The sequence below is a fragment of the Spermophilus citellus genome (assembly GCF_964194105.1).
Source record: "Spermophilus citellus genome assembly, chromosome: 12".
Classification (NCBI taxonomy): Eukaryota; Metazoa; Chordata; class Mammalia; order Rodentia; family Sciuridae; genus Spermophilus; species Spermophilus citellus.
In genome coordinates this window covers 111,377,965-111,395,991 of record NC_138198.1, presented here as the reverse complement: position 1 = coordinate 111,395,991, position 18,027 = coordinate 111,377,965, and the positions used below count along the sequence as shown (strand labels likewise).

The window sequence follows — 18,027 nt, the reverse complement described above, 5'->3', positions numbered from 1 at the left end:
AATTAGGTTATATTACTTGAAAAAAAATAACGTGGCATTTTGCAAGCAAATGTTGCAATGAACATCTCTTTTAAACTGAAAACCAGCAAACCAGGACCAAACAAAAAGTAAAAAACTTGTCCCTACAAAAAGAAAAAAAAAAGTGAGATGAGTTATTGGTACCTAACCATGGAAACCTAATAGAACTATTTGACACATTTCTTCTTCATATTTGTTTCCATATTGGAGCTGATCTTTAATCGAAAAGTAGTAAAAACCTTAACTGGTTGAGGCTAAAGGAAACCAACCATATTTTTACAGTGGTTCCTGACTGAGTCTTAATATTTGCCCAAGCCTGTATTTTTCACCCAAGTCTTTCCCTTATAATATATACAGGTTGCTTTTGTTAAATGATTGTGTCTCTTTTAAAAAAGGTATTGATAGTGGCTAAATTTTTGCCATTTCCTAACTTTCCTACAATTGAATCGATGTCCTCTAGGAAATATTTGAATTCAGAGCAACTACCAATCAATTAATTTACTCTAGTCACAATTGTTTTAATAGTGGCTACTTAGGTATTTGACTTGGATTTCATGTGCACCCATGTATAGCCTCATGTCACCATTAGGTTTATTTGCTGAAGACTTGGCATTGCTATTTGCTGCTCATGCTCCTACTAACTGCTTTTGGAGAGTGTTGTATTGGGAGTTCAATTTGTGTGCAGGTGTGTTTTTTAACATATTGCTTTCCTGACATGTGTAGTATCCGTGGATCATTGCTATAAAAAACATAGTGTATGGGTTGTGAGCCTATCCTGAACATGTTGGGTCACTTACCAGCAGCTGTGTTGGAGAGATATTTGCTTTGAGAAGACTTTCTGAATCTTCCCAGCCCTGACAGCATTCTGATTTTGAAATGGGAAAATGGAAAACAGTTTTAGAGAAGAGAGCTATCTCAACCTTGAAAGGTGGCGTAGGTAGAAATCTTTCAGTGTTGGCTCAGATTAACCAGCATTCCAAATCTGCCTCCCTGCCCCGGGGAAAGACACTCTGATAGAAAGTGTGGGTGTGTATTTGTAGGGATATACTACAGAGGCAGGAGATAGTGTTAGATACTGCCTGTGTGCTTCTTGCCCAATATTAATTCAGTTTTCAGACAGAAATTCAGGAAATCTTGCCAAGGAGGCAATCTTTTTCTTATCCACAATTCCTTAAAAAAAAAATGAAAAAAAAAAAAACACAACTATCCATTGCTATTAATTGTAAATGTTACTCTGTTTCGTGTATCTTTCAAAATGATCAAATTCATGGGAAATCAATATTGCTAAAAGATGAAAAGCCCTCCTGTGAGTACTTAATATATAGTATCTTCATGCTTATTAAGGAACAAGAAATCCTGCTTTGGTAAAAGTCTGAATTTAAGGTTTCTCAAATTAACCAACTCTGTCCTTGAAAATTTTAAGTTTGCATTTCTTTACGAATGCAGAATTTATAAAATTATGTTATGGATTTTTCAGAATCGTTGAACCACACTTAAGATGGAATTTCTTATATGAATTGAGGAAGGAGAATGCCTGGAAAATTCCTAATGAATGAAAACTCATGCTTATTTTCACAGGATGCTCTTGGAGAGGCACTCAATCTCCTCCTCTCCTTCTGCCAAGATCCCTTCCCCAGATACCATGTTGCAAAATGCATTCACTGAATCTTTGAAGAGCTCACTACCTCTCTTTAGGATCTGTTCTTGTTATGCATACACTGCAAATGCTCACTTTTATGCCCACAAGGAAGACATTACTAACTTTAAGAAGGGCTTTGTCAATTAGGAGCAGGAAAACACAAAAGTCTGTCAGTATTAGAATTGTACTCAGTCTTTATGCAATTTAACTTTTGAACAAAATTTGAACCTTTGAGGAAAAAATATTGGGGATTCTGATGAGCTCCCCCTGGCTTTTTACTAGTGCAAATCATGCTTCCTGACTTCCTGATCCTAAGGGGTGGGGGGGGGGGGGAACCTCAAAGGAAAGGCTCAAGAGGCTTCTAGGACATCAAATAGCTCGTACAAAACAACATTCTGATGACTTGCATGTAAATAAATCTGAAACATATGAATTAAACTTCTCTCGAAATACATATGGGTTGAAAAATACAGAGAAGTGCTGAGAAAATGTGTTTTGGGTTTTGCTGAGCCCATGACATTTGAAAAATAGTATGAGACATTGAGCAAACACAAAGCATGGCTTGACTTACCCATCCCTAATGTTAGTCTTTCGGTTCAAGGGTAAATCAGTTTACCATGTGCCTAAATATGAGCCACCTTTGGTGTGAGCACCTCTACACTTAGTCACTTGCAGTTTTTTTTTTGTTTTTTTTTCAATTAGAAGTTCACAAATAGCATCACATTTCAAGGAAATGCAAATCTTAGCATTTGCTCACCCAGTTGGTTCATGTAAGGCTATTTTAGAAAATTCTACAGATCATTTCACCTTAGGAACAGTCATTCTGATATAGCTCTCTTTGGTATGACTGGCATATAACAGAAGTGTCATTATTGAGAAAACAGCCCCCAAATCAATGTGGCTGATTAAATTGAAGCTCAAAACATGCACACACAGGTATCCATGTGATGTGAGCAGTACACTCGCTTGGCAGTACAGAGGATGCCCAGTGGTACACTGCCAAGTTCAGATCATGAGCCTCTGCCCACTTTGACTCCTGAGCTCTGAGGACTTACAAGCAGTGAATGCTTTTGTTCTCTCTCCCATACTGCACTCCAAAGAGCTAACATTAGGAATCTAAATCCTGGGACAAGTGCAGAGTCCTTAGGGCTCTCGTATCCTCTCTCCTTGATATTTGTTCCTGTGCATCTGTACAGGAGCAGAACATAGGGAATTTAAGGATCAAAAATAGCCAGAGCTCCAGGCTTCTTCCACAGACAGCAAGTCACAGACCTACACCTGCGTGCAATCCTGGATCTGCTCTTTGGACTAGCACTGTCACCAGAGATTATCAGTTTGAAGTTACAGAAAGGCAGATTTCATGCTTCTTTTTCAGGGAGGAGTTACTTTGGTGACTTAAAAAACACAACACTTTAATGCAATTTTTTCTAAGTTCATCACTCTGATGGGTGATATGAAGCTTAACAAGAAAGTTAATTCAATTGATATTTATGGAATGCCTACTATGGGCCAAGCACTAAAATATAACCAAACAAGGCAGATGTGAAATAGTCAAGTAATCAGAAAACTGTCATGTAGTCTCATAATACAGTCCTGATCAGGAAACCCAGGTTGTTAAAGGTAAACCCATGAAAAGCACCTGTCCCACATTTGGCCCTGAAGGAAGTGAGTTCTAAGGATGAACGGAATTAAGCTGGCAAATGCAAGAGTAGTAACTTGATGCAACGGAGAGTAAGGCCTATCCCATGACCCAAAAGTAGTTCAGAATGGCTGGAGCTCCCAGTGTAAATGGGTAATATTAACTGATGAGACCAAAAGAATAAACAGTGGCCAAATCAAAAAGTGCCTGTGTGCCCTGTTAAGGAGTTCAGATTTTATCATGAGTGGAAGGAGGAGCTTTTCAAACGGGTATGCCCAAGAGCTAATAAAATTTAAAAGTCCAGAGGGATAGGAGGACCAAGAAAACATAGAGTCGCAGAAGCCAAGGAAAGCAAATCTAACTAGAAGGAGGAAACAGTCCACAGTGTCAGATGTTGCTGAGAGATAAAAGTGTCATTTGGCTGCAGCAACAGGATCTCTTGAGCAGTTTCATTGAAGTAGTGGGTATGGAGGGTGGTAAAGAAGTGAGAACAGGCATGACAAGATGGTTTTCTATCATCATTGTCATGGTTGGAACATGAACATCTTATTTACCACACATAGTGATGGAAAGAAGAATGAGAAACATGCTCCCCACCCCCAAGAATTATAATCTGCTTGAAAAACAGACCACACATAAAGCTCAAGCTTAACACACACTAGGGGCAAAGGCATAGCCCAGGCCAACCAGATCAAACAGGATATGAACACCTCTGTGATGGCACAGGAGGAATTAGGAAAAAAAAAAAAAAGTCTTCTAAGTGATGAGTGCAGTTTGGGGATTGTATTCTGTTGTGGCAAAACTCTGGCCACAGAAATGGAGTGGCAGATATTAGGAATATAGCAAGTTAGAGAGATTTGCAAATTTACATGAATGAGCTCCTTGGAAAATTTTGCACATCCAGTTCTGGACAACTGTGGAATTGCAGCATGATCTCTTTCACATCTGGGTTTTCTCCAAGTGACATCTTCTTCCTATAAGGCCAGAGGTTTACCCCCATGTGCAATACCCTGAGGAAACCATTCATAATTCAGAGGATGGTTTCTCTAAAGAGACACACATGAAATATACTTCTGTAAAGCTCTTCAGAACTAAAAATCTGCTGCATAAACTTTGTAAGTGAAGGAAATGATTGGTTCTTTTTTACTTTGGTTGCTTCCTGTATTCATTTAATAAATTTTGATTGGCTACCTACTGTGTGTGGGCGGGCCATTCCATTGGATGTACTCTAAGCCACAACTTCTGCCCCTAAGGAGACTGTTGTGGTCTATGGGGGATAAGACCTGTATAATTCATAAAAGACATGAACTTTTAAAATAAAATTTTGAGAAAGCTTAGCAAATGAAATACATTCCATTAAGACTAATTGAATTCATCTTTTTCTGAAAGTTTTTTGGTCCATATTTCTTCTCAACATTATATGACAAGTACACATTCCTTTTTGGACTTGTGGGAGAACAGAGCTAAATAGGTTATCTACATATCCAGAAGTTTTCTGTTAAAGCACGTCAAGACATGTCACCATTAAATGTTATTTTCAGCATCATTAGGGTGCTGGACACGCTGTGCAAATAAGAGACCTACCTTTTACAGGTATTTTCTCAGCATATCATCTTCTTGTCGTGGCACAGGCTGTGATCCTATGTTTTCCCAGTGAATAGCATGGGGTTGGGAAAAAGGCTAAACAACCTGTCTAGGGTCAGGTCATGAGTGGTAGCATCAAATACAGAATTGTGCTCAACGTTGAGCCCTGTATGACATTTTGGCAATGAGGAACATCATAGGTTCATTTTCTTGGTAGAATGAAGAACATCGAGTTGGCTAACAAAGAGAACATGAGTAACTATGGTGAAAGCAGTTTATATTTCAGTGGAGAGGCAGCCTCAACTCCTAACAATAGCTACATTATTTACCTCAATTTTCCATCTAGCAATGATGACAAGTTCTACTGCTAGAGAAATATGGCCCATCATCTGCCCTCTCACTCCTGGGATGCTGTTTCTCTGTAAATTGGGTCTCACTGGTGTTTCTTGTTAGGCACAGCAACTACATTATGGGGTTCCTACTACATGTTACTTTGTTTTGTTTAGTGGAGGTGAAATTTAAATAATATAAAATTCACCATTATGAAGTGAACAGTTCAGTGGCATTTGGTACATTTGCAGTGTTGAGCAACTACCACCACATCTGTCTGATTCCAAGACATGTTCAGCACCCGAAGGGAAACTTCCTTCCCACTAAGCAGGTCTCTCCGATCTCCCAGCCACTGTGTTTTTTCAAACTTTAATGTTAATGTTATACACACAAACATGTTTATGCACACTATATGCAAACATATACATCCATTTCTTTCTGTCATCTGTTGATTAGCAAGTGACAGAGGACCTGAAATTTTCTAATATAAAGAAAGGACTTTCTGTTTAAAGAGATTTTTTTTTCCAACAGGAAAAAGAAAACAGGAAATACCCTTGTTTGTTTTAACCCCTCTGCATATTTCTCCAAAGTTCTCTCTAGATACTAGTTTATCAAAGAAGGCCTGGGGGCAGGGGGCAGAATTTGTCCTGAGCCTTTTATCATGTGAAACTGCTATGTTTCTCTTGTTGTAAAAAACATTTTCTTATTAATCTCATCAACTTTGAGATTTTTAAACTGTTTCCCTTCTCTTCCTATTAAGCAGTCATCTGGATTTACATTTCTGTTTTGAAAACTGAAATATTTTGAATAAAGTAGTCACTTATCAAAATTTCCATTTCTTAGAACAAAATCAAAGGGACATTCTTACCATCATTTTTTAATTGTTCAAGAAATTGTGATTGACATTTATTTATACCTTACTTATTCCAGGAAAATATTTAATGTAGCTAGTCGTCAATCCTTATATCTTTAAGGTTAAGAAAACAGATCAAATGAAGAAAATGCCTGAAATTTAAATATTAGAAAAAGTCAATTATAATTTAAATGTGTTTGAAGACATGAGCTAACGCATTATTGATGATCCTTTTTCTTCTGTTGCATAGTCTCATTTCAGAAATATTATTGCCTTTCTTAATCAATTCCTCTCCTTTAAGAAAAAAATTTTAATAACCCTATCCTAATGGGATAATTCCCTTTCCATTTCATTTGCACGTACCATTTATACAATATACTCCTCACATTCATACATTTCGTTTTGCTTATTGTACAACTTAAATCTCTCTGCCCTTGTTTTTTTTTTTTTTAATAAAAATGTGCTAAGGCACCTGGCCTTGAGCTAGCTAGAAGCTCTGTTATGAGTTAAATCAGTGAAATATTGCTGGTTGATTTTACCTAGAAGATTCTGTGGACATAGGGGAAGGAGTGGGCATTTGGTTGGGCAACAAGCAGAGATTGGACATAGATGTTGACAATTTGCATACTTACTATTTTTTTTTCCATTTCAATCTGTGCCACAGAGTCATACATTTGGTAATTATTTCATGCTTTTGTTTTCAGTTGAAAGTACTTAGGGCCATATGTTTTGACAGAAAAAAGATAATTCATACTTTTTTCAGCTCTCTGAAAGGGGAGATGGGGCAATAATTTTGCAGCATGCCATGGCAGAGATTTCTGTTCAGAACTTCACCAGATTGGAAACTCACTGTTCATAACAACTCTCTTGGTAAGCAGAAGAGGAAGGCATCTGTTTGAAGCACCCAGAGTTAAGTCTGGTGCTTTATAGAACAGGATTGAGTTCATTTATAACTTAGCATCAGCAAATACCATTTGCTGATATGAAAAGTTGAACTCCACATTCCTTAGGCTGCAGGTGACTTGGAAAGATATTTCCATCAAGCAGTGACACTTCTGACCTGGGGTTTGGAGTGAAAAGACCTAGAATGCAACCCCACCCCTGGCCTCATCCAGCCCTGTGACTATTGGGAAAGGAAGACCTTAACCCTCTCCCATCTCATTTTTCTTAATGTACAAGGTGGGTGGGATGGTTGACTACTTGGATAGATAACTACCTCAAAGTGATATTTTTAAAAAATAAGTCTTTGTGATTTAACCCTTTATATTGATCAGTCATAGAACTTTATCAAATTTCATATTTTTTTGTTTTGTTTTGTTTTGTTTTTGGTATCAAGGGCACTTAGTCACTGAGCCACATCCCCACCTTTTTTTTTTTTTTTTTTTTTGTATTTTACTTAGAGACAGGGTCTCACTGAGTTGCTTAGGGCCTCTCTAAGTTGCTGAGGCTGGCCTTGAACTCAAGATCCTCCTGCCTCAGCTTCTGAGCCTCTGGGATTACAGATGTGCACTACCAACTTCAAATTTCGTTTTATTCAGTAAGGTCCAAGAATGTAGAGAACAGAGCCACTTTTATAACCAGTTTGTTCAGTGTTCATGTCTTCAATATTTCTTAGAATCTTGGGCTCACCGTGCTTTCTCTTTTGTATGTTTTTATTGGTATGATATAATTATGCGTAATAGTGGGATTTGTCATTACATTCTTGCACATGTACACAATGCCTTTTCCTTCTTTGGTCTCTTCTCTAAAGGGACTTTCTGCACAACTTTCTTCAGGATGCCTCTTGCTTCTGGGGAAGGCATGGGTGCCTAGGAATGAAGGCTCTGGCTGTTTGTGCCTGCTCTACACACACACACAGTAGTGAGGACTCTTGGGATTGGAGAAATAGTACATCTAGGATTGCACAAGGTCAAGCTATAGAGTAATTAGCATCTTTCTTTTGCACTGTTTCCCTTCTGTAACACTGTCGGGTTCCCTCATACCTTCTGCACTTTCCTCTCATTCTTTCTGAAAGCTCATTTTGGGGAGGACATCTGAGCCTGGTTGCATTGCAGTGCAGTGGCTGCCAACAAACCCTGACAACACTTCCCAAAGATGGGGGAGCGGTCAAGGTGTTTTGTAAAGTGGCTTGGTGGCCATGGAAAATTGTTCAGGTTTGCGTAGTCATGTACCTTGACTGAGGTCTGCAGCAGTGGAATTCATTTTTTTTTACCCCATGGTGCCCAAACTTATTTGATCTTATAACCCTTTTGCAAAATCTACCTGTTAATGTGCAGTGGTGCTCTCAGCCCTAGCCTTCAGCCATCAATCTAGGGACTTGGGCTCCAAGGGAAAAGGGTTGGAGAGGTACACTTGGAATTCTTATAGGTGATCCATTCTGGATAATTGCCTCCGTCTTCTAAGGAAAGCTCAACCCTGAACACGTAGAGAAGTGAAGTACTGTAAAATCTATTTTGGCAGAACAAACAAATGCTTATCTGTCTCACGAGTTATGATGTTGTCCTCACTCTGCTATGCACCTTGTGCGTGCTCTTTGCTCAGTCATGCTTGCATGCACTCAGTAACTGAGCCTGCTCCATGCTGGGCCCTACATGCACATACGCCCAAGCACACCTGCACATTTTTTTTTAACTATTTTTTTTTAACCTTATTGTTTCTGAGACTAGCGAGCCTTAGCAGGCCCTCTTCGTGTTCACTGGATAATCGACATGGGAGTGAACTTCAAGTCAATTCCTCTCTTTATGGTACAGACATAGAAATTGTCTTTCCAGCAGGAAGACTTTGCTGCCCTCTTTGAATCGATAGAACAGGTGTCTTCCGAGGTCACAAAGCTATTTATTGCAGAAACAACCAACACAATTTTGATGTCCCAGTACCTCCTAATGCAACAGTAGTTGTCCTGTAAACACAGCTAACGATGAGCTGCCAAGGGTGGGGAAAAAAAAAAAAAAGCATTGCAATGGGAAATCATCTATTAGACATATTTGAAAGCCATGAATTTGATCTGTAAGTGTAAATAGAGATATAAATAATTATATGTGTTTAAGATTTGAGATCACTAATAGAAATAACACATCAGGTTCTTCTCGATGTTTCCTTTAATTTCTGATGAGCATTCAATAAATAGAAGTTGGGAAACAACTTCGTTAGGTGTTTAGAACATATTAAAGAGTTGTGATGTGCTTAGCATCCACAGTCCCTTATCTCTGCCAATCCTGAGCCTGGTGATGAAGCCAGCTCCCCTGGGAATAAGTAACATAAGGAATGGAACCAGGGAGAAGTCAGGATTCACCTGGACCCAATTTCGTGCAATGAAGTGCTTCAAGAGATCTCTCGCCAGGTGTAACTTAATCAGTTTAAGGCACTTTCAGCTATGGCCAAGGTACTCATGATGTTGACAGTGGGCATTCCTGTGATATACCAGTTGAATATAATAGCAAACACACAGTGTCTGCTCACTTAGTGCCAAGAGCAAGAGAAATGCAGGTGTAAAAATAAAAAAGCATTTGGAGCCAGAGGCTAGTACACAGACGAGGCTACGTTCACACTTCACTTTAATACTTCAGATAATAATATGATGGTTTTTAATCAGCCTGGTGTTCTGGTATTTTGTCATGAGTCTGGTTTCACCACAAAACCCCACTGCAGCTCTCCGCAGATTACTTAGCCTCTTTGTCTCTGGGACTATTAACCAAATGTATTAATACTTCTTTTTTGTACAACTTTATGACTGGAAGACAGATGAATGATTCTGCTTCTTGTGGCAGACTACACTGTGCTCTTCTTACCAAGATCATCTTGTGTTCTTCTCTTTGGTCAAAACCGCCTTCTCCTTTACTTGCCCTTGGCTGCTAAATGGCCAGGACCTTGGCTGCTCAAAGGGACCGAGGACTCTGCAAAGCTAGGTTGGGGTAGGAGTCCATAAACAAGCAACCTGGAGACAATTCTTAAGATGCTGTGGTAGCGGTTAAAAGGTCAAGTTCCGAAACAAGAGGACATGATCTTGCATCTCAACTTTGCCACTTTATTAGCTGTGTGACTTTGAGCACCTAAGTTGTTACCTCATCTTTCTGTGCCTCATATTCCTTAGCTGTAGAATTGGGATGATAATGAAACAAAATGTAAAGTCAAAATTCATGTATGTTACAATTTGCCATATCATAAATAAAATATTAGCTATTCTTATTATTGTCATCATTTTGTCCTGCCATCTCTGAACTGGGGCATGATAGGCATTGGGACAGGTCCTTTTGCTGTTGTGGAGCATGCTAAGCTTTTGTTTTCCTACATACCTCACTGGGATGGCTGTAGAAATTCAGTGAGATAATATGTGAAAACAGCTTAAACTCTTCCATGGTCTGTAACTCTTACGTATAGTGGGACGAGCCTACTGCATTTCTCCTGCTGCCTCAGGGATAATACCTTGAAAATACTTCCACTACCAACATGCAATATTATCATTATCTTAGTTAGCAGTACTTGGTCTTAAGTTTGTCTTTTTAGTTAAAGCAGGGTCTTTTTTTCCTCCTTCCTTGTGAATTTCTATATATACAAAGCTACACCCCACTCATTTTTATTTATTTAGAGTTTGGAGTCCAATTTAGAAATTAGAAAAAGTCACAATAGCTACCTATATTAAAAAAAAAAATAGGAAGGATGCCTTGGCCTTTGCATTTGAAAAGGAGAAAGAACAAGAGATAGCTGGCCATGAAGAATGCCAGGTTTTTCCGCAGCACCTGGTGAGCTTTGCGCGAGAACACACACACACACTCCAGTGCCAGACCTTCTTTCCTTTCCTATCGCGGTTTGCAAAGGCCAAGTGCATGGGTAGAGGAGCCCTGGGCTGCCGTCTGTCCATCTGTGATCTGTGGATCTCTGGGGTCCCCACTTCTCTTCCCTCTTGTCACCTTCTTTGGGACCCTCTTGACTTCTTTCATTTTTGTCGTTTGATCAATAAAGATACAAAAGAAGGCAATCCAAATTTTTACATTTTCCTACTTCTTAACATGAAAAGAAATTTGGTGGATAAGAAGGGGAGAAAACTCTTGACAGCAATTCACTGTAGGTTTTATTTACTCATGAATGGATTATGGACTGATATTTGGAAGGAGGCAAAATTCTGTTTCTTGTGATGCAGTGTATGGATGATTGTTTGCAGTGATTTGTGTTCTAAATATATTAATACGTGCAGGAAATTATGTGGGGGATCATATATTTTTTCATATATTTTTGTGATACAATCTGGTAAATTGAAGAATTTTGCTCAATTAGTAGGTGTAATATATGAACATGATGAATGTATATTTTACACATGTTTAGATAGTTGTGAAATATTCTCCCCCCCCCCCAGACTTCCCCTAAACAGAGTTTAGGAACAATATTCTTCTTATTGTTTTAGGGCATTTAGTACTATTTGATAATACCTCTAAAAGCTCCAAGTGGTTTAACTAGAAATAAAAACATTACAATTTAAGCTGCCTACACCTATGAAAATTCGCCATTTATGATAAATATCTGTTTGTCGACGTACTGCATGCACTGGCGTTATCTCCATAGTTTCTGTTTATGTGATAATGATGCAGACTGGCTTTAACAATCCCTGGGAAATAGAGGAAGAATCTTCCTTTAATTAATTAATATTCCTTGACTTGATAATGTATGCTGAGAATATATTAGGTGATTGATCTTTATTGCTTGAATTTGATTTTACTTTTGCGTTTTTGCATTCTCAGACTGGTATATGCCTTAGAACATCCTTAACTGCCTTTACACCTTTTTATTCAACTGTGTAACTTGAATTCTTTTTATTCCCCTTTCTTGCCATTTTGCTGACCATTGGAAATCTTTATATTGAGGAGTCAGGAGCCTGTACTCTGCATGCCCCTGGGTGAATCCTCTAACTTTATTCCTTTACAAAATGAGGTTGACTTTGTTTTACTTTTGAATCCAGGAGACAGGACAGAGGAAGGCAGATGTAGAAGTAGCATGTAAAGAGGAAGGAGTATCTTTAAAAGAACTGATTTACAGAATTAGTAAAAAGAAAAAATTAGTACAAATAAAGAGAAAGTATGAAATAGAGGGACCAAATTACTGATAATGTGAAAACACACCGGAAAATGTTAAAAGTCTGTTCAACTCTTTTTTTGTCTCAAAAAAGCCATAACTTGTCTAACTGTAATTCCCTGTAGGACCAGTAGGAACCGTGGGTGAAGTTGCAGTTCCAGAGTTCTTAGTTTTCTGTGCTACATAGTTGGGGTCACAGATATTCTCCCGTGGTGTATCACTTGGCACAACTTGCAAGCATTTAAACAGATGGTTATAATAAGAAATAGACAATAGTAGATGTGACTCTAAAAATAATAAATAAAACAAAGACTCAATATCCTGTTGTTGCTTAAAATCCACAATTGTTGCACACCCGTTGTGTGCCAGATCCTAGAGATACCTAGAATTTTCCTGTCCAGTTAGCCCACTTGCAAAGTTTCTACTTTCCTAGCCAGAGAGACAGCAAGTCTTAAGCGAGCTGGTATTATTGCGATATCTGTTCTGACAGTGGACTGCAAACATGCCCAGGGATTCCTCAGAGACTCTCTACTAAAGCTGTCCATTTGAACTTATTAAGATGGTGGAGGCATTCTCTACTAATGTCCAGTATGGCAACCACTGGCTGCATATGGCTGTTGAGAAGTTGAAACACAGCCAGTGACTGGGGGCCTGAATGTTTAAATTGGTTTCATTTTTCTTAAGTTTAATTCATATAACCACAGATTACTAAATTTATTGGATATATTCTACTTTGTTAAAAATAATTATTAGCAATGGGTAAACCTTATAAGATATAAATATTAGTACTGTTTACTGACCATTTGGCAAATGAGGAAACTGAGACTGTGGGAAATAAATTGCTTTGTTAGATCCTCACAATGAATTGTGACAGGTGGAATTTGAACCCAGTTGTTGTGAATCCAGAGCTGGGTAATTTCTACTGTCTTGCTGAATCTTTTATCCTCTCTCTGGAGGCTGACTCTTCAAGAATATCTGCCCTTTGCTATGTGGGTCAGCCTGCAATATAGCTTTAACATGGTCACATAGAACAGTTGGTCTTCATCCCAACTTTTCTAAATGTCGAGGTATCACTGCCTTGGAGCCATCCTTGCTTCTTCCTGAAAAGAATGACACTCCTCATATTCTAAAAAATAAAATTACTGTAGAGTGTGCTCTGCTTTACTATTTTCTACTTAGTAACTCTCTGCAAGGGTCTGAATGCCTCGATTGCAATGTTTCAGTTATCCTAATTCTCCTGGAAATTATATTCAGATGGTACTTGCAGAATCTCCAGGGGGTAGTTATGTTAAAGAATGGTAAGATTCACTGTAGAATACCATGGTCATCATCACCCAGTCCCTCCTAGTGACACTCCTCATGATCCATGGTCTGAAGCCCCTTCACCCTATCCCTCAGAATACAGTTTCCCCTTTAGGAAGGAGGTTACTTAAAACAAACTTGGTTTCACCATTGACATTCCTTATGACACTTTATTTTTATAAAATACAAAGAAAAAGTAATCTCTTCATGTTGATTTTTAAGACTATCTTATTTACCTTGGAAGAGCAAGGAATTGTTTTATAATAGAAAAAAAATAGGTTTGATGGCCAGATCAAATCTCCTGCATTGTCATCTGAAAGATTCTTAATGAACTTCCTGAGTCACATTTGTCCAATTAATAAAAATCAGTAGCATGACCTTAACAGTAATGCCTCATGTTTGTTGCATGCTTAGTACGTGCCAGGTACCATTCTAGAACCATCTGAGTTGCTTTATATATTCCACCATTTAATTCTTACAAGAACTTTGCCTAGCAGACATTGTTGTCCCCATTTTACAGGTAGACATCTGAAGACCAGAGACATTAAAAGCAACAGGTCCAAGGTCACCTTCCTAATAAGTGGTAGAACTCACAGTCTAACCCAGGGTGGTTTATTTCACTTCTCTGCCATACTGCAGCCTTGTAAATTACAAACAACTCTATTAAAAATGTCAGCTTGTGTGGTTTCTATGAAGATTAGAAATAATGTATGTACAACGTCTACCACAAAAGCTCTTCCCCCAAGTTCCCTAAACAAATGTCAATCATTTTATTTTTAAATCTCCATAAATGAGACTAAGAGGTCAATATCGTTATAATTGTGGAGGGGAAGGGGCAGGAGACACACTCCTTCATGGTTCATGTGCCTGCTTGGTTTTCTACTTTTCTAATAGACTAAAGTTCTCTTTGGAAGACCTTACCACACTGTTGTTTCTCTGATGACTGGAGTAGGAAGAGTTAGGAATGTGGAATGGAACGGCTAATGCACCATGACAGTATTTGCCAATGACAGCAAAGAATTTAATCTGTCAAGGGAAGAAGTTTTTGTTTTACCTCTATCAGTTCAAGGTTTAGTGTTCTCTAGAGAGCTTTGTTAAGTTCACCATTTCTGTATACATACAATTTTGTTTTAAATCCAGGATCATAAGAGGAAAGACAATGGTGCTACCATTTAATATGAAGTACACTGTGCAGTTAGTGTTCCATGAGGCTTTTACTGAACAGATAGTTTAGCAAAAGAGCTATGCCCAGTGAGCTTTGGCCAACATAGCCCATTTCCAATTGGGCAACAACATTTCACGCTTCTTCAGTTACTCTTGTAGGAAGAGTCTGAAGGCCAGTTGTCACCTTGAACTGAGCCACCTTGCTGGAAGAGAAGTTTGGGTTTTTCTCACTTTTCATCATGGGGTCATTTCAACATGTCGAATTAGAGTTGAGATTTTTATTTAATTTCAAATTGGACTGATTTTCTGATATTAGATATTGAAAACAATGCCAATTGTTTGGTAATCTGTGTATAAACCCAGCAGAATAATAATGAGAACCAGATAGATCTGAGCTTTTCTTACTGAATTTAATATCACTATTAAAAACTTTATTGAAAGCTCTGCTTTGAAGTCTTTTGTTTGAGAAATTGGCAAAATCATTGAGTGAAGTAGGAAATAATAAAGCAGCTCACTGGTTATCCTGGTTATTAAAAATTAAAAGATTAAAGATAGGCTGAAGTATGAACATTATAATCTCTGTGTTTACTTAAATATCATTTTTATCTCTGCCACCAACTTGAAAGAAAGTACCCATCAAATAATGGAAAATAAAGAACAGTAGATAGTGATGTACTTTTAGCAAGTTGCTCATCTTGAGCAAGTTGCTTTGACAATTCCACTGTGGAGTTTTCTGAAGTTTAAAATAGACATTCGAATAAGTAAATTCATTGGTTCTGTTTACTTTCAAAAAAAAATTATAGTTCTATGCAATATTTATCTTTATAAATAAAAATAGAGCTTACCTTAGAAATAAATGTTTAGGTACAAAGATGAAATCTATGAAGGCAAAAGCAATAACATTACCTGACCTGTAAATTATTATTAAAGAAATCAGTTATGCACAAAGGGCACATTAAGAAATGATAAACAAAGGTCCATTTCCTCTATAACAACCTTAATCCATGTGATCTAAAAAGTCTTCAGCTGGCTGCGATGCCAGAAAACCAGAAACTGCATCATGCAGTGTATGCTAACCTTTTCCACCATTTAGCTATTCTTTCTACTCAGGCAGTATTTATGAATTTGGGGTAAGTGCTCTTACCCTTAGATATTTGAGCTTGATCATAATTTATAGTCAAAGTAGACTCTTTTTAAATGACTAAAATTAATGACACATCTTCCTTCCTTCGTTCCTTCCTTCCTTCCATCCATTCATCCATCCCCAAAATGTCAAGCAATTCTACCAAAATTGGAAAAGTTAGTTGGACCTTTTTAGGTGTCAACAAAAAGTGTTCGCCTAATAATACTGATGTTTAAGGAAAATGTAGTATAATGTTTCATTAAGGTTAAACTGTATGTTAAAAGAATTATTTTCTATCGTTTTAAAATATAAGGTAACTTTTAATAGTATAAGAGTTTATTTTCAGTTTTGTAGTAAATATATAATGATTTCTGAAATTTGGGGAATCGTGTGTGGTGCATTTAGCTTGTGTCAGACCTCGTTGGCCAAATGTGTGTCGGGATAATAGCAGGTTGATAGTCATAGTGAGATTCTGCTCATTCTGGCTTTAGAGTGAGATGATTTAATTTTCAGTTTGCCCTTTTCCTAGAAGGCCATATTTCTTTCATCTTTGCGCCTTCTCTCAGGACCTCTAAATACATGTAGTCATACTTCCCAAACTGTTGTTAGTCAGTCATATTTTTCTCCAGAAAATACTGGGACTGACTTGACAGAACTTAGGTTGTTGATTTGTTTTTGGATTCCTGCCCTACATTTTAGTCTTTGTTTCTTAAAGACACTTGAAAAATGTTTTTCCCCTTATTGTGATCACTGTGGAAATAAAAGAGAATTGCTATTTTTACATTTAGAATGGGAAGAAAATTATAAAATAAAATCTTATGAAATACGGTGCTTAAATCCCTCTGATTTAGGGGGAAAAAAATCCTAGTTTTCTAAAGGGTGAGTGGCTCTCTCCGGTTTATTTTTGTTTTGTTTAATCTCTAGGACCTCCCAATTTTCAAGGACACTGTGGGGCCTGTAGCATTTATTTGATGTATGGTTGTATGTGCATATTTTCCCACATCTGTCTCTATGGTCCTACCCTTTGTGAAACTCTAAACCCTGTATTAATGCTTAGTTTGTGATTCATGGCGTTCTGAGATCAATTATATAATTTTTCTTTGGGTGTTTATTCGGTGTGTACTGTAAAAAAGACATGGGAATTATTTTTTGGTAACCCTGCAGTTGCCTTTTTATTGGTGAATTCCTTTTTCTTTCGCTGTGACCTGCCACTGTCACTGTAGGCTCAGTGCCAATTTTGTGAGCCACTGTCTGCTTCAAAATGGAGGCAGGAAGGTATCCATTTTCATCAGGAGGATGACAGGGTTTCAGTCTTTCCGACCATCTGGAGAGAGAAACTTTGAGAGTGAAAGAAAATGGGGATTAAAAATAAATAAGTAAACACACACAGAGAGAAAGAGGACAGGGGTAGAGGAGAGAGAGAGAGAGCAAAGAAAGGCAAGGAAAACCAGTTGATAGTTAAACTATACCTTATGAATTAACGCTCTTCTAGTATGGTGTCCTGTTTGAAAGAAACATAAACAAGAAAATACACACAGGCTATTTTTATAAAAACGAGTTCCCCAAGTCTCCTGAGTATTAGTAAACGAATAGAAGTAAATGAGATTTTTGGCTCACTTTTAAAGTTTATGGTACACACAAATACAAGAAGCACTAAGGAAGAGGGCCCCTTCTTCCTGTGTACACTCAGATTGTTGGTGGTCTTGTCTAGATCCAGGCTTTTAAAAACAAATAGCCTTTTTCATGCATCTCTGCAAAAAAGCTGACACTCTGGGAATTTGATAGTCCAAGATAGATTTATCGCTTTCTGTGGTTCGGATGCTTCATTTGTGTTTCCCCCCCCCTCCCTGTCCTCATTCCCCTCCCCCAGTGAAATTTTTATTTTTATTTTATTTTTTTAAGAGAGAGGGGGAGAGAGAGAGAGAGAGAGAGAGTGAGAGAGGAGAGAGAGAGAATTTTTAATATTTATTTTTTAGTTCTCGGCGGACACAACATCTTTGTTGGTATGTGGTGCTGAGGATCGAACCCGGGCCACACGCATGCCAGGCGAGCGCGCTACCGCTGAGCCACATCCCCAGCCCCAACCAGTGAAATTTTTAATTGAAAGTTGTGCTCTGTCTTTTCAGAGAAGCTGGATTGGGTGCATATCTTTCTGCTTTTACCTTTCATGTGCTCATGGGCCATCTGTGTTTAAAAAGCAGAGATGCTTAGACTCAGGACTACCCCAGGGGTCTTACATAGTATGTTTACAGCTCCACATGGTTGACACTATTGTGGTCTGTGACTGGAAAGTCTCATACCTGGTTATTTTC

The 18,027-nt window shown here is 38.0% G+C and overlaps 1 protein-coding gene across 16 annotated transcripts in view; it reads left to right on the top strand.

Annotated features, from left to right (window-relative positions):
* Positions 1-18,027, top strand: part of TCF4 (transcription factor 4) — a 349,860-nt gene that overhangs the window by 275,408 nt on the left and 56,425 nt on the right. The gene's annotated exons all lie outside the window — the stretch shown is intronic.